The sequence below is a fragment of the Cricetulus griseus genome, chromosome 3 (assembly GCF_003668045.3).
Source record: "Cricetulus griseus strain 17A/GY chromosome 3, alternate assembly CriGri-PICRH-1.0, whole genome shotgun sequence".
Lineage (NCBI taxonomy): Eukaryota > Metazoa > Chordata > Mammalia > Rodentia > Cricetidae > Cricetulus > Cricetulus griseus.
The window spans coordinates 196,984,634-197,002,234 of record NC_048596.1 but is presented as its reverse complement, the minus strand read 5'-3'; the positions used below and the strand labels follow the sequence as shown (position 1 = coordinate 197,002,234).

At 53.7% G+C, this 17,601-nt stretch overlaps 1 protein-coding gene and 1 long non-coding RNA gene across 3 annotated transcripts in view; one reads left to right on the top strand and one right to left on the bottom strand.

Moving 5' to 3' along the window:
• The window catches only part of Gse1 (Gse1 coiled-coil protein), a 344,296-nt gene that overhangs the window by 202,419 nt on the left and 124,276 nt on the right, over positions 1-17,601 (bottom strand). The gene's annotated exons all lie outside the window — the stretch shown is intronic.
• Positions 9,907-15,699, top strand: LOC107977620. The gene is made up of 3 exons (XR_003484423.2): positions 9,907-10,488; positions 11,619-11,825; positions 14,035-15,699. It is a non-coding gene; the product is annotated as an uncharacterized LOC107977620 (long non-coding RNA).

Below are 17,601 nucleotides of genomic sequence, written 5' to 3'. Positions count from 1 at the left end.
TCAGACTGCCATCAGGTACTGAATGAGACACCTGCAGCCTTTAGGCCATGGCAGGGACACCATGTCATGCCTTTGTGGTGCTCTTCCCACCCCATACAGTCTCATGCTTGGAAACATTAGCACTAGAAGACCCAGAGTGTGATGCTTGGTAGCTCCAGGCCTCCAGAGCCTTCCATGGGACTGTAGCTGCCACATGGGCCAGCATTGAGTAAGTGTCACTGGAGGACACTGAGTAGGAACAGGCATGGGAGCTGCTTCCAGCACCCAGCGGAGGGCAGAGGTTCCCTTTGAGACTTTTCATAATGGAATTTAGTCCTCATGTCACCATTTCACAGGCAGAAAAACCAAGGCCTGGAGAGGGCAAAGGTTTCCCAAGGTCACATAGCCAGTGGACAGGCTCCAACCTAAATTCAGTCACCAAGATGAAGATGATGGTGGTGAGAATGTTGATAACAGATGGCACCTCTGTGCACCAGGCACCCGGCTCTGTCAGCAGCCAGGAGGCTCAGAGCTCCCTGCAGAGGAGCCTGCCCCAACACTAATTTGCCTATTTGCATAGTAAGCAGAAGGGCGGAGCCAAAGCTTGTTCACTTTCGTGGTAAATAGGAGGGTGGGGCCAGATTCCAGCCAGGCAGGATTGGGTTCTCAGAATCTGAATCTAGTCTTTAGCTTTTTTGTTTTGTTTTGGGGGCGGGGAGCAGCATACACACTGAGGGGCTCAAACTACAGGCTGAGCCCTAGCATGGCAGGGGCCGTGGGCAGAATCACCTGAGCTTCACTGGTTTAGATGGGGGTGGTAGGTGACCTCTGAGTCCATTTCCTACAACCTGAGGCAGCCTTGACCAAAGGGGAGCCCCAGACAGCTGGCACCAGGCACACTGGCGCCTGCCCTGGGTTGTGTCCTTGGGGACAAGGTCCTCCCTTCCCCCACTCCTCTTTTACTCTCTCCCCTGACACCCCTAAAGGCACCCTCATCAAATTCAGGGCTGAGGCAGGCCCCACCCAAAGCTGGAGCCACCCTGGCCTGGGGTCACCCACGGTCAGTCCTAATGGCTGCCTCCCTGTCCAGCCCTGTCTCTGCAGGGTGTGATCTATGGCCCCATTACCACCCAGGCCTCTGAAGGGCTCCAGGATGGATTACTGCCTGCCTCGAAGGAGCAGAGAGGCGGTTCTCACCACCATCCATCAGCCGCAGCTGACCCTGAGGAAGCACAGGATCTGGCAGGCACAGGGGTTGTGCACCCTGCTCTCCTGCCCAGGGCTCTGTCTCCACTGTAGCCTTCACCTGGCCTCTTGCTTCACTTCCAGGGACCCCCAAATGCCATCTGTCAAGGATGGCAGCCCTGCCTTTGTGGCTATAGGTCTCCATTTGGGCATTAACCTCCCTAGACAGTACCTCCCACAGTAGGGCCACACCAAGAACATCTGGGGACCTGGGATGCATATCCAGCACTGTGACCAAGGCCCTAGTTGCATGTGGGCCATATATGCCATCAATATTTGGGCCCTGTCTCCTTCTGACCTCCTACAAGCTGCCACAGGCCCAGGTGCCACCCTGAAACACCTGCTGGGCTCTCCCTGCCTGGCAACTGTCCCTAGGGCTATGTGGTTGGGTCCAGGGAGGTACAAAGGACTTCCAAAGCCAGAACAGGCTTGTCCCCAGCTGGCGAAGAACCCAGGGCCTGAGGCAGGTTCCAGGGATCCAGCAAAGCTTTTTGAGAAGAAGCAGTTATGGATGTCCAACAGCCCTGAGGCCAGGCAGGCAGGGCAGGCATGCCTAGGGCCTAGGGCCCTGACCCACTAGGTCTGCATGCATTGTTATGCAGCATGCCTCCTGCCTCCCTCGTGCCTGCCTGAGAGCTCCAGGGCATGGGGCAGGCCAGGAGAGTGAGGAAGGTTTGCCCTGACCCCTCCCAGAGGCAAACTGAGTCCCAGTGCTGGACTCTCCCATTGGTTCTGTCCCTATAGGAAGCCTGGATTTAGTGAAAGTTTCCTAAGACCTCTGCAGGTGAGGCTCTGGGCATCTAAAACAATTGGTCCACACACCTGGCTGCTAACCCTTGGCCTCCTGTGTAGCTGAGCTGTCACCTGCACAGGCCTCAGCTTGTACAAGAAAAGAGAGACCCAAGGATGGGACAGAAAAGAAGTCTGTTCCCACAGTGACAGACCTCTCACATAGCCACAGCCAGGTGTCCTGTGTAGGACCCGTGCTGCCAGTTCAACCCAGGAGGGTGTGGGAATGGTCTGAAGTCACATTGTAGATCCACGGTGATGGCAGAAGGAAGCCATTGCCTCAGCCCCAGCACACACAGCCTTCACAGAAGCGATGGCTGCCCCACACTCCCCTCACAGCCCTTGGGAACAGATGGGTGTGGCATTGACACGGCCCTGCTCAGCTGGAGCTGAGAGTCAGTGGAGGCCACTTTGATGGCAGTTCCATACATGCTTTACACGTACAGGGGGGACAGCTAGCCTTGCCTGGACTCAGAGGGGACATAACCAAAGAACACAGCCTTGTGGACTCCACATGGTCAGACCAGAAGCCGGTGATCTACTATGATCCCACTCTGGAGAGGCAGGTGAGCTTTGCCACCCCGCCCCCCACCCTGGGCAGAGGACCCACAGATCTGTAGGTCCCTTTGGTGGTAGGCAGCTCTATCCTGCCAGGGCCAAAGACCATCCAGGTCCTCCAGGCTCCTCTCAGCACCTGCTCTCCTCCTACAGGATCCAGGGAGAAGCAGGAGTCCACTGGGATCAACTGCCGAGGAAACTGCTGCTCCACCAGGCAGCCTTGGGGAGCATTGGGGGAGGGGAAGAATATGAACATGTGTGAGTGCTCCGTCAGGTGGGTAGGTACTGAGTGACAAGTACCACCTGTGTGAGTGATCAGTACTGGTGTATAAGCAATAAGTACTGTCTGAACCGATCAGTGTGCATGCTGAGTGCTGTGTGAGGGAGTGATGAATACTGCGTGGTTGACCAGTACTCTATGCGCGATCAGTACTATGTGGTATAAGCAGTATGAGTGGTCAGTTCTGTGTTAGCAGCGAACACCGTGTACATGGTGAATACTATGTATGAGTAATGACTGAGGACTGCTGTGTGTGATGAGTGCTGGGAGCCATGGGTACACTTCAAAGTGAGACAACTGGTGTGTGTGTGTGTGTGTGTGTGTGTGTGTGTGTGTGTGTGTGTGTGTGTGTGTGTGTCCGTGTCTGGGAGCTCTGTGTATGGTTCTGCTGTGTGCCATATGTACAGAACCCTGGCCCCTGAGCAGAGGTGAGCTCCGTGTGCACCAGACTCTCGTGCTTCCATGCACTCAGACTCTGTGTGCCTGGTGATGGTCACAGGTGCAAGTGTTGGGACATCTGATATTCATGGTCTAGGACGACAGTTTGCTGCTGTGGCACTCTGTGCTCTTCTTTTGAAGGTCCCTGTCTGGCTCTGCCCCTTGCCACCTCTGCCCTGTGCCCTGTACCTCCTCCCTGGGCACTTCCAGACAAACAGATGGATGGCCTGGCTTTCCATAGGGAAGCTGGCTATCTTTCTAGGGTTCCTTCAATGCATAGCAAGGTGATTTTTTCCCAAATACCACACCCTGCAGGTTCCTCTCTGTCCCCCTTGGACAGAAGAGCTCAGAGCCAGGCTTCTGTCTGAGGAGCTTTGTGTGGTGAACAGAGCCCTGTCGCTGAGGTCCAGATATTTCTGGGGTACACCCTGCCCCCACGGCACTCAGAGCTGTGGGCAAAGGAAGGCCTGGGGACACAGATAAGGCTGGAGTGCAGAGTGGCGGGAACAAGCACCAGGCAGTAGTGATAAGTTGTGAGCGGCCTTGGCCCACCCCAGGCCCAGTGGTCTGCCTGGGGACAGCAGATAGCACACTGCCCAGGGAATTGTGGTCTGGGCCTATGATGGATAACAATGTACCTACAGCTACCACAGGGGAGTCAGAGGCATGGACAGCAGTCCTGAGAACAGCAGGGGACCCTGAGACTGACCAGGCCAAGAATCGGTAGCTGCTTCTGAGCCTCTCTCTGGGCCTCAGACCTGTGAAGTTGTTCACAGCCTGGTCCACTGGCCTCAACTTTGCCCCACAGCCACATAGGAGGGATAGTACATGGGAAGACTTCAGGACCAGTCAGGCTCTGGCCCTCAATCTTGGCGAGTCAACACTGACCAAGGGCTAGCCTAAACTGCCTACTTGATTCCAAATTACTGAGCCGTCCAAGGAGAGCCAGTGTGATGTAGCTGCCTCATTCACACACTGGCTGTCATCCCCCAGCCTGTGTCCCCGCCTCCTATGTACAACACAAATGTTAAAAGTGTCCTTAGCAAGAGGTATATGTATATCACTAAGTAAAATTTGTTCATTAAGAGTATGTCTTGGTGCTGGAGAGACAGCTCAGTGGTTAAGAGCACTGCCTGCTCTTCTGAAGGTTCTGAGTTCAATTCCCAGCAACCACATGGTGGCTCACAACCATCTGTAATGAAATCTGGTGCCCTCTTCTGGCCTGCAGACATACATGCAGGCAGAACACTGTACATAATAAATAAATAAATCTTTTTTTTTTTTTTTAAAGAGTATGTCTTGCAGACTCAGTCACAAGTATGTCCCCAAGGGGCCGAACACAGGTTCTGAGACAGGAGCACATGGTGTTCAAAGGAGTAGGTGAGTCTGGTGGCCACTAACTAGGGATCGATCAGCTTGGTGGCAGGTGTCAGTGCCATGCATAGGAGAAACATGCCACTGAGCCTGTACTTCCACTGTGGAAGAACCCCAGTGCTGCACAACTCTGTGACAGTAAATATCTGCACCGGATCAGTTGAAAAGACTGTCAATGAGTGGCCATCAGGAGTTTGGGGAGCAGAAGTGACATCGGGTGGGACAGGGCCCCTTTTTGGGAAATGGGTGATAGGCTGCATGGCACCATGAACATAATGTGTGTTGCCACACTGTGTGGTGGATTTAAACATGAGAAGTTCGTCTCTGTTTTTGTTGTTGTTGTTGTTGTTGTTGTTTTTGTTTTTAAATGAAGAGCTGGAGAGATGGCTCAGTGGTTAAGAGTACTGGGTGTTCTTTGAGAGAACCCACATGATGGCTCATGACTCCAGTGCTGGGGATCTGATGCCCTCTTCTGTCCTCCATGGGCACCAGGCACACAGGTGGCACAGACATACATACAGGCAAAACACCCATATACATAAAATAAGTAAGAAATATATATAAAAGAAAACTACCAAGCAGGTGACATCAAGATGTCCGTACATCCATAGGGTTTCTGCGCTGTTGGAGAGTCAGGTCCCCAGCAAAATGCCAATAACCACCCCCCTTCAGGGTGTGGGATGTCACAAGGAGGGTTTGTGAGCTGCACAGTGGACTGGCCTATAGAGACCTCTCCCTGCTGGGATGCCCATGGTGTGATGCCCCTCCTCTAGACCCCTTCCCCACTAGAGGGTGTGTCTTGTGTCTTCCCTGTAGGTACCATCCTGTTCTTTAGGTAGCAATCCTGGGCCCTTGGTTCTTCAGGCTCAGACAGCCCAGCCCCCAAGCCCCACAGCCTCCAGTTCTCCACTCTGCCCCATCCCTGGCACCAACTACAAGAGGTCTGTCACCAGGAGACAGCTGCTGTTCCTGAGGAGATTGACTGACCGCAGTGTTCCCTGGCCCGTTGGGGTGCAGATGTCCAAGCTGATAACCCTTCCTGGGGACTGCGTTGTGGGCAAAGGGCCAGAGATAAGGCAGAGTGACAGACTTCCTGCTGGGGCGATGTGGCCAGGGGCAGAGTGGCCAGAGGAACCTGGGCCTCCCACCAACCTCTGCCTGCTGGGAGGCCGCCCTGGGCTTAGGACAGGATGCTCCCTGAAGCCCTCTTGGTCAGGATTTAGGTAGGGCGAGGAGGGGCACCAGCCATTTGAGAGGCTAGTGAGCTCTAGCCTCTGCCAGCTGTGGCCGCCCCGGTGTTGCGGGAAGGAACGAAGCCGCAGTCCTTACCCAGGGCCAGCAAAGCAGCAGCGGCTGCTTCCTACACATTCCCAGCACTGTCTCAGGTGCCCGCCACCATGTTCTATTATTCCTTCTGCTTTTCAGATGGGGAAACTGAGGCACATGGAGATTATATGACTTGTTCTAGGCCACACAGCTGAGAGGAATTTTTTGTTGGTTCTTTTGTTTTAAGACCGTCTCACCAGGTAGCACTGGCTGCCCTAGAACTCAGAGATTTTCCTGCTTCTGCCTCTGGAGTGCTAGGATTAAAGATGTGTACTACCATGCTGGGCTAGCCTTGAATTTTAACCGGCATCTCTTCCCAGGGCTGTTCAGCAGCCAGAAGCTCAAACCTGAACCCCTGGTTAAGAACCATTATTAGGCCGGGTGTTGGTGGCCCATACCTTTAATCCCAGCACTCGGGAGGCAGAGGCAGGTGATCTCTGTGAGTTCGAGGCCAGCCTGGTCTCCAGAGCGAGTGCCAGGATAGGCTCCAAAGCTACACAGAGAAACCCTGTCTTGAAAAACCAAAAAAAAAAAAAAAAAAAAAAAAAAACATTGTTAGGAGGGGAGAGAGGAGGCGAACCCAAGCCATGAAGGACTGTGGGCACTGTGCCCGACCACTCTGCATGAGACACCCAGAGAGAGACAGACACCTCTAGTCCTCTGCCATTCCCCAAAGCCCCTTATCGTGGATGGCTTCTAAAGGGGCGCCCTATCATCCACAGCCACTCACACACCACCCCTGCCCCTGGCCCGCAAACATTCCATAATCAGAGTAACCAGAATTCCAGAACTCAAAATCAAAACGGAAAAGCAGGCAGGCAGGATGGGGTTTCCACTGAACACTCCCCACTCAGTGGATGTTATGCAGGGCCCAACCTGCTCCACAGCATGGAGAACCACACAGAGCGAGCAGCACAGGCTGTTGCTGGGACACGTGTCCTCCGCTTTCCCTGCTGTTCTGTCCCCTCCCACTCACCCCTCCCACCTCCTGCTCTCTGCCCAGCAGGCCCTCCACCCACAGCAGAGGGCAGGGGCACCTGTGGCTTGGCAGGGCTGGGTGCCAGAGGCCATGGCACTCTCCTTCTCCTTCTGGGCTTGCCTCCAGCTCCCAGCCCACTGTGGTGACAGCCTGCCTGCCGTGGCTCAGAGAACAGAGTCAGAACTGTGTTCTGATGGCCCCAGCCAGGACCACACGCCTGGCAGGCAGGCAGGCAGGGACCAGAGCCCCAGCCCACAGTGGCCCACACCACCCAGCCACAGACTCTGTCTGAAAGCAAACCTACCATTAGGGAGATGAGAGGCAGTACTCAACCTCCACCCTTACCCAGTCCAACCTTTGGAGTGACCATCCCCAAGGAAGACACAGGACCTGAAGACCAGGCCAGCAGTAACTCAAGGGCTTGGGGTCCTGAGAGGTAGCTCCATGTTGGCACCTGAAGGGCTTCCCAGGAGAGAGGACATGACCTCGGGCTGTTCCTCATAGAAAAGGCATACAGATCAGGAGTTGTGGGGTGAACTTCGTTATGATTCAGGGCACTGCTGCTAAAGCCCAAAGAAGAATATGAGGGCCCAGAGGGGGCCACCATGGTGGATAACTGGTCCCCAAAGAAAATTCCAGCTTCTATCTCCTTTTAATGAGCCTCCATTTCCACCTCTATCAAGAGGGGGTCATGGTGGAGCTGAGGCTCCCAGAGTCACTGCAAGATAAATACAAGCTCCGGATAAATACAATTCCCTCCCCAGGTTGTGCTGGGAAGGGATAAAGAATTGGGCTAGGACTGCCTCTGTGAAGCAGGGGTGGCTTATATGACAGCCTGCTATCTTGGTCTGGCTTCAGATGTCCAAAGTGTTTTCAGATCCAGCTTCCAAGCTGGCTAGTCCCTTCTCTCAAGCCCTGGCCAACAACCAACACACTCAATGCTTGGTCCTGTGAGGCCCATTCAGGCCCATGAGACTGGGGTGGGGGCAGGGCTGGTGTTATGCCAACTGACTGTCTTGACACTTGCTGGCTGTTCTTTATAAAGAGCCAGGTTTCCCTTGTTGGCTCTCTGCCAGGTGAGACTCAGTAGTGTCCTTCTCCCAAGGGCAGTGCTGTCCCTGTGTTTTCCCTCACCTGTGAAAGGTCAGACAAAATCAGAGGGACTGGGAGGGGGTTTAGAAAGTGACTCTTGCACTCAAGAGCCACTGGGTAAGGGCAGTACAAGAACAATTCAGGAAGCTGGAAGCGAACAGACGTGAGCCTATCAGGGGTCTCACCCACAAAACAGTAGGGACACTGCCAACTCTGCTATCGAGGGAAGAAGCCCAGAGAGGCAGGAGGACAGCTGTGTCACACAGCTTTCTGTGGTAAACCCAGGACTTACACCTCAGCCAGCATGATGTTTTCACCACGATGTTCTGGTGGGGAATCGGGCCTCCACAGTCTTCTGAGCCCCACAAGGGAAAGCAAGGTGCCACCATCATCAAGACGACAAGCTTATCAGGATCTCTTCTGTCCTCACCCACCTTATCAAAGCCATTGTCTCTGTCACATTCCCTGCGGCCCAGCAAGGCAGCCACCCAGCTACAGGATACACAGGTGACACACTCACCAAACCACATGCTGACATGGGTTGTAGTTTGTCCACAGTTCTGACTAATATTCTCATCTGGTCACAGCACCTGGGTGCCTGCCAATGTGCCCAAGGAAGTCAGGCAAGGGTCTTTTGCCTTCATAGTTGAGGGAAACATGGAATTCAGGAGGTGCAGGAGTCTAGGCACAGAAACGACAGAAGGGCCAAGGAGGAACTGGGGAGAGGCCACCCTTTGCCTACCGGAGGCCAGAGCTCAGCACCTCTCTTCTGAGGCAATCCAGGACCACACAAGCAGTGACCACCTAGAGGCTGGGGACAGGGCCAGTGGCCAGCTAGGTTAGCCCAGGCAGGAAGACAGGGCCAAGGACAGGACAGGCAAAGGGCCACTGTACAAATTAACAGTCAGTGCCACCGGCTCTGTCCAAGTCCCAGTGCCCCAGATGACCACATGCCTGACCTACAAGAACATAGAACTGCCCCCCTGGAGCCGCCAAACATTGCCACCATTGCTAACATACACCCCACCCCCATAGACACCCCAGTGGGGCTCAATCACCTTGAATACTTTCAGGGAAGGGTCACTCACTACCTCAAACAACCCTGTAAGACAGGTAGAATGTGTCCCCTTCATGTTGTAAACTGCACTCCACACAAGGGAAAGAAGGGTCAGAACCAGGGCCCACCGCAGCCTGGGTCCCCCACAGTCATCACTGCTGCCACCTGTGAAACTCAGTGTGATGAAGTTTGCACCTGACATGGGAGCAGAAGTACCAGGACCTCAGAGTCACCTGCACCAGACACCTGGGCCTCGAGCACACCTCTGACCCTCCAGGGGCTCTGCAGCCCAGGTCTATACGGTTCTAATCTTGGTCTTCCTGCTTCTAGAACAGCAGGTGGCCTGAGAGATGGGTCAGCCTTGGTTTTTCACCCAGCTCTGCCCCAGGCTGACACACTGTGGAACTCAATGGCCTCATGAGCTGGGAGCACACAGGCAGGCCTGAGGGCAGGCTTGGTGCCTGGGTCAGCTCCAGATCAGCTATGGGTGTACAGGGTGAGAGTCACATGCCTCTGGGCAAGGTCAGCTCAACACCCCACCACACCCCTCAGAATTTGTTAGGCTGGCTATGGGTTCCCAAAGCACTGTCTCTTGGGCCAGCACTCATATCCCATGTGTACTTTGGTGTCCCTGAGCCAGGACACTGCCACTGCTGAGTCAGGGCTCCTCCCTCTGTCACCCCACATCTGACTGCAGGCCTCAGTGTCTGGGCACCAGTCCCGAGACCCACACTCGCTCCTCCAGGCTGGAGTGGCCTTTCCTAGAGACTCACTGTGGTGGAAGAACTTTCCTCCTGAACTCCTCTGGTCTATGCAAAGTGACTGGCCCAGCCTGCAGCCTAGCCTGGCTTCAGTCATGGGAAATGTGAGTGGACTGGGGTAGGGCCCCCTTCTCTATGCCTCTCCACTCTCCTCCCTCAATCCCTGAATTCCTTTAAGAGCTAAGTTCACACTCGGAGCTAGAGGCAAGCTTCTGGCCCGCAGGCCTCCTCCTGTTCCCCAGCATCCCACCTGGCACAGCCCCTGCGGCTGCTTGTGGGAGCCAGGCCCTCCGTGGTGGCAGCCATTTCCCAATAGTCTTGATTAGTCTGGCAGGACTCGGCTGACTAAGAAATTTACTGCACAGAGAAGGAAGGCTATCCCCTGGAGAGCAGGGACCACCCAGAGGGGTCACCTGGACAGCTCTCATTCACATAACAACTCTGCACTGGTACCACAGGATGTCAAGATAAAGGTCAAGGGTAAAAGAAACAACTTCAGGGACAGGGTGCCAGGAATGTGTGTCTGTGTGTGCATAAACGTGCCAGACAGGGAGAAGGCTCAGAAGAGAAATATGTACTGAAGAGGCGGCTCCATGGAGCAGGAGACTGGGTGAGTGGTGGGCTCTGAGGGGCTCTCCAGGGGGCTGAGGTGGCTCCAGGCCAGAGGGCCTAGTGCATTCTCTTTGCTGGGGAGGTGTGGAGATGTCCATAGGGGACAAGGGGACAGTCCATTGGCAGGGAGGAGGGATAGGAAGCTCTATCACCCTGGGTCTAGGGTCTTGGGTCTTTCCCCAAAGAACCTCCTCTCTGCCCTATTCAGCTGGCAGGGCCCCATTCTGAGCTCCCTAGAGCCCTCCAGCCACACAGTGCATTCTCTGTAGCCTGTTCTTTCTTGGAGTCCTTCTCAGTGCATTTGGAGGGAAAAGGAGCTAAACCTTGCGGAAGGTGGAGACCAGGGCCCAGCTGCTTTGTAGTATAAGCTGCCCCCGCAAACCACACAGAGGGTGATCTGTGAGGAGAGGAGTAGAAGCTGGTTCCTGGGGTTAACCCCCACCCAGTCCAGGTGTTGGGCTGCTTTGGTGGCTGGCTGTGCTCTATTGCACCCCCTCCTGGGCCAGTAACAAACTGCACCCACAGCTTCTGCCTGGGATGGGCAATAATCCATCCTCCACCCACCTGCTCAGCAAAGTAGCCTGGATAGTGGGAATTGAGGGGTCCAAATGCAGGCCAGTCTCACAGCAGCAGCTACAAGGTAGACCTAGCACCCTGGAGTTCTGGAGTGACACTTCCCGTCCACTCTGCCCCTCCCCACTCTATCTTTCACTGATGCCAGGAACTCTGTACATTTGGGGACCAAAGACATTCAACCCAGCCAGGGCGACTGGTATGGAATGCCAGCCAGCAGGCTTTAGAAGACACCACTTCATCCTGAAACTGTGAACAGAATGCCATCTCGTGGGGCAAAGCAAACCTCATGGCTATAGATGAGACACAAACCCTAGGCGGAAGGAGAATCCAGATTAGCCTGGTGGGTCTAGTGGGGGCTTAGAGTTATCACAGTGTGTTTGGGGGGGTGCTGTGGGAGAGGTGGAGAGATTTAAGGAAGAGGCCACAGGCCAAGGACCTCTGAGGCTTCCAGAAGCTGGGGTAGGGGGGAAGCAGATCCTTCCATAGAGCACGTAGGAGGAAGCAGCCTGCGAGGTCTTAACCTGAAACCTAGCTGAGACCTCTGACCTCTAGCCTAAAGGGAAGAAGCATGTTTGGAGTCACTAGGTTCCAGGTGACAAGTGACAGCAACCACAGGAAAGCGGTGTGACAGGAAGAATGCTGTTCCCAGACTCACCCCATATGGTTCACAGCCATCACTCAATACATACTCCTCCACAAGTATTTGGAAGAACTCGGAATCTATCACATCCTTGAAACAAGCTCAGCAGTGACCTTGAGGTGAGGTATAATCACTAGGTCCTCTGTTTACCGTATATTTATTTGTGTAAATGGACCACCTTTGTGAAGTCCTCCTTAAGGCCAGAAGAGGGCGCCAGATCCCCGGAAACTGGAGTTTCATGAGGTTGTACACTATCTAATGTGGGTGCTGGGAATTGAATTCTGGGTGCCCTCAATCTATCTTTTCCACTGAAAATTTCTATCTCCAACCCTGTGGGACAGAAGTTCCGGCTGACAGCAAGTGTCGCCTCTGGGCCGCAGCACACATAGGTCATCAGGACGTCACTGGGACTGAGCCAACACTTGGGTTATCATTTCCAGCTACCCACACCAAATCCCCTTTCCTCTTTGTTTCATGAAAATCGAAACTGGTGGCAGGCACACCAGCCAAGGAAGTGGAGAAAAGACATTAGATCCCCATGGGTAGGAGCCATCACAAAGGAAGGCAGGTCCACCAGGGATGAGGACACAGGTCTGCCATCTCAGGAGACTTCCGCAGCAGGACCACAAGCTCAAGACCAGCTTGGACTAAAGAATGAGAACTCAGCTTAGCAAGAGAAAATAATTTTTAAAAGAGGACGTGAGCTCAGGGGAGGGGCATCAGACATTGGTGCTAAGGACACTGACAAGTGGCCAGTGTTCCCCAAAGTCCTCAGGGAACATCCCAAGGTCAATGTGTTCATCAGAACCCAGGTCCAGCTGAGCATGGTGCACATGCCTGTCACCGTAGCTCTGGAGAGGCTAAGGCAGGAGGGTGGAGAGTTCAGGCTAGCCTGGGCTACATAGGCAGACCCTGTGTCAAAACAAAATGCCCACTAAAACGAGAAGGAAGGAGAAAAGAAGGGAAGGAGGGAGGGAGGGAGAGAGGGAGGGAGGGAGGGAAGGAGGGAAGGAGGGAGGGAGGGACTGCCAATCTCTGCCTAGGTCCTGTGAGTCCCACTGTGCTGAGAGGACCCAGGGCCTTCTCCCTCTGGGTGAAAGGCCTCCCTTCCCCAGCAGTGCCTTTAGAGGCTTCTAGACTTTCTGCCCTGACTTGCAAGCCAGGCTTCCAGCATTATGAAAAGTTCCCAAGAATATATATATATATATATATATATATATATATATATATATAAAATCATTGCTAGTGGGAGCCAGATATTAGGTCCCAGCTTCACTGGCAGGAGGAGATGACACAGTGTGGTGTGTGACAGGAGCCTGCTGCAGAGGAGAATAGGGGGGGCAGTGGGCTGGGAGCTGAACCCCATTCTTCATCTACTGGAGCAGCTGCAGCTCGCCAGCCATAGGCAGGACCTTTCCGTGCCTGGTGCCACCATGCTCAGCTCTCACCATGCTGCCATGGGCACTCTGCCAGCTGAGGACCCTCCCTGCCTTCCTAACAACAGAGGCAGTCTCGGCCAGAAGCCCACTTTCCTGACAAAGAGGAGGAAGAGGCAGGGTTGCTGGTGACAAGCCAGCGCCTTCGTCCTGTGTGCTGGCATCACACTGCACATTAGAGATGGCTGGCTTTTGCCTTCTAATGGTCAGTGTGCTAGTTAATTTTTTTGTCAACTTGACACAAGCTACAGTTATCTGGGAAGAGGAACCTCAATGGGGGAAAAAAAAAACGCCTCCATCAGATTGTCTGTGGGCAAGTCTGTAGGGTGTTTTCTTGATTGCTGATTGATGTGGAAGGGTCCAGGCCACTGTGGGTGGGGCCATCCCAAGGCAAGTGGTTTTGGGTTGTATAAGAAAGCAGACTGAGGGGCTGGAGAGATGGCTCAGTGGTTAAGAGCACTGACTGCTCTTCCAGAGGTCCTGAGTTCAATTCCCAGCAACCACATGGTGGCTCACAACCATCCGTTATGAGATTTGGTGCCCTCTTCTGGTGTACAGATATACATGGAAGCAGAATGTTGTATACATAATAAATAAAATCTTAAAAAAAAAAAAAAAGAAAGAAAGAAAGCAGACTGAGCCGGGCGTTGGTGGCACACGCCTTTAATCCCAGCACTCGGGAGGCAGAGGCAGGCAGATCTCTGTGAGTTCGAGGCCAGCCTGGTCTCCAGAGTGAGTGCCAGGATAGGCTCCAAAGCTACACAGAGAAACCCTGTCTCAAAAAACAAAAATAAAAACAAAAACAAAAAAAAAGAAAGCAGACTGAGAAAGCCATTAGGAGCAAGCCAGTAAACAGTTCATATAAGGCTTCTCCTTCTCTTTGTGCCTCCAGGTTCCTGCCTTGGCTTCTTTCAGAGGACTGTTCCCAGGACAGCTAAGCCAAACAACCACCCTCTTGCTCAAGCTGCTTTTGGACAGTTTTATCACAGGGAGAGAAATCCTAACTAAGACAGACCGGTCACATCCATATTCCACCAAAACATGGAATTACTTCCGCCATTCATCTTATACCACAAGCCAGGTGCAGAGCCAGGCCTCACACTCAGGACGCAGCAGACTCAGACTTGAGCATGTAAAGATGCCCGTGTCCCAACAGCAGAGCACATAACTAGCAAGGAAAAGGGGTCGGGTGGGAATGGCAGTTGGAGCAAACATCCCCCCCTCTGAGTGTTCACTTCTAGCACCTCATGATCCCACAGTCACATCCACTAGATGTGGCCTCAGCACCCAGAAACCCTTCCCAGGGCTACAACTCGGCCCAGGGAATCTGCTTCTCAGAACCTGTGTTCTCAGGGTTGGGACCCAGAGCCACCCCCACCCCTCAGAGACGGGAAGGTATAGAGTCAGACCGAGGTAGGCAGGTGGTACAAGGTGGGCCTGGCACAGTGCTGTTCCCAGAGGGCTCTGAGAAGCAGGCATGAGATTGGAAGACAGAAGGACAGGCGGCAAGAGCAAGGGGAAGCCTTGAGGAAATTCAAACTCTAGCCATCACCTGGAGGGTATGGAGGGGCCAGGTGAGGAGTGTTCCCACAGAGGCTTGACAAAGGGTGTCCTCAACAGGGGCTAGGTAAGAGGTGTCCCAACAGAGGCCTGACAAGGGTGTCCCAACAGAGGCCAGATCCTGGCTACAAAGTGCTGCAAGGGCAGATCGTATTCCCTGCTGCAGAGCAGCTCAGAGCCTGAGGACAGTGGGAGCCTCGGGGGTAGCCTTAGAACCAGGAAATGGAGCCTTAGGAGCCTAGGTAGGACATAGACTTAAGGCTCCAGAGCCTGAGATACACTGCCATGGAGAGTGGCCAGCTGGTGCAGAGATGGAGGGACAGAGCTCTCCCCCAGCCCCTCTTCTCCTCAGAATTCATCAACAGTGTCCTATCATAGCTGTGGTGAGGAGGACCACAGTTGGGCCTTCTGGGGCTGGAGCACAAAGGCCCCCAGGAACCTTGAGGGCAAAGCCACAAGCACAGGAACTTGTGGACCCTGTCACCTAAGCAGGAACTCCACAGTGGAGTATTCCTTGCCCCATCTATCAGCTCCTGCCCTGAATAACCCAGTGATTTTCACATGGTGTCAGATTCAGGGGAATGACAAATTCCAAAGGCTTCCCAGGCCTGAGCTTAGAGCCCTCTGGGTACAGGATGCAGCATGTGTCCCCCAAGCAACTGACCTGGAGACAGGTTAACAATGAGATTGTCCCAGGACAGCCATAGGGGGATTCTGCTAGATGAGTCAGGTAGGAGAGGGTCAGCAAGGACCATGACAGTGGTTGTTCTGCATTGCAGGCCTTGGAGACAGACATGGGGGGGTGCAAGCCAAGGGATGTTCTAGACAAGGCTTTCCCTGTAGCCTCTCAGAAACTGGCCCTGCCCAGCCTAGATTCCCTCAGTGAGGCCTGGGTGTTACTTTGGAGAATATGCAGTCCAGGATAGCCTGAAACTAGTGATGCTCCTGCCTCAGCCTCCCTAGTGTGGGCATTACAGGTAGGTGTGTGTGTGTGTGTGTGTGTGTGTGTGTGTGTGTGTGTGTGTGTGTGTAAGAGACAGACAGACAGACAGACAGACAGACAGACAGACAGACAGTCAGGCCCAGCTCAAGATTTATCACAGCAGCCATAGGAAATTGACATCTCTCCGTGAGTCACTATGTGGGGTGGGGAAAATGATAAGCATACAGAGTGGGGCGGGGCGGGGGGTCTTCAAGCAACAGTGGTAATATAGCAAGGGGGCATTGCTCTCCTACCACAGTGGCCCTACACAGCGCCCTCTATCACTGACCACCCACAGGGGAGCTGCTTTTCCTTCCAACAGCAGGTAATGAGATGGTTAGCACCTAATGTCAGCTTAACTGGATTTAGAATCACCTACTAGTATGTGACCAGCTGCCTGAAGCCCCCCCCCCCCGCCCCCGCCATGACTTCACCACCATGATAAACCTTAGCCTGAAACCCTTCTCCCCTAGGCTGCTTGGTCAGGTGTTTGATCATAGCAACAAGAAAAGTTACTAACACAGGAGTAATGGCGGCCAGGCTTCTGCATCTGTATGCTGGTGACAATGTGGGGTCCTCAGCTAACCCTTTAGTGTGTGGACACGGCATCTGGAGAGGGTGGGGACGAGGCCACAAACCCTGTTAGCCATATGCCCACAGGTAAGCCCCAGTTCTCACATGCCCAGTGGACACACATGCCTGGCCTGACAATGGGTAAGGATGCTGACATGGTGGGGAGTGGGGTGGGTGGAGGTGGGTGGGAGGGGCTAGGGCCAGAATGGCTGGGCATGGCTTTTGGCACATACAGCTCAGCTTACCAGTGGGGACTGCAACTTCTACTGTCTGCTGATAACATTGCTTGTCACATGAGAAACTGCTACACAACCCAGAAAGGACGTACGAGTCCACCATCCATCTAACGTGGCAGATGGCTACCCCATGGCCATGCAGAAAGCACATTCAGAGACAAGAATGACACACACTCCTGTTGTAGAGTGTGTAACCTATGCAACCTTGCCCTGCAGCTATCAATGTGTCTTCGCGTTTACGCCATGCCCCTGACACTGCCTCAGTTGCATGGCCTCATTTTTACAGTGCCCATTCTGCAGTTGGAGCAGCTGAGGCTTCGGGAGGTCCTGAACTTTGCCACATAAGGCTAGGGGCTTGGAAACCTGGACACAATGCCGTCTCCTTCCTGACATTGTATAGTGTGTACCACTTCCATTCCAAGGAGCCTGCGCTCAGCACAGGACAGCTGCAGTGAGAACCCACTCCCACCTTGCCAACTTCCACTCCATATGCACATTAAAATGGTTCTTGGTCTGACTACAGAAAGCTGTTGACAGAGCCAAGTGCCCTCACGCTGCAGGGATGGCTGTCCACCCCAGACTTCAAACCACATCCTTCTCCTCACCAAAGGACTGGCCATCAGCCCAATGTTCCTTTGGACCTTGCTGTCTAGAGGAACCATGGCTTGGATCACTATGGTCCTCAAAGGATAGAGAAATGGGCCCAAAGGGCCTGGCAGATGCCTGTCCTTTTCCCCATGGCCTAGACCTGTGCCTACAACCAGCAATAATTCTCCTAATAAAGTGCCTGTGAATCGATGCTGCCCACACAAAGGATGTCTGGTTAGCCACCAGAAGCTTCACCATGGGCAATTCCATTCCTGACACAGAGGTTGCCCTGTTCCCTAAGTGACACCAAATCTGACAAACTCTAGAAAATTGGTGGGTAAAACCAAATGGCTCCAAACTCATTGCTTGGCACTGGAATTCCTGGGGGCACTGGCTTCTATATATAGCATGTTTGCAGGGAAGCGGAGCTGAGAAATGGTTGGCTGAGGTATTTGCAGCCTTGCCAGGCAGTATACATCCTTTTCCTACCATGAGCAAACCACCTTCAGCAAGGACTGTG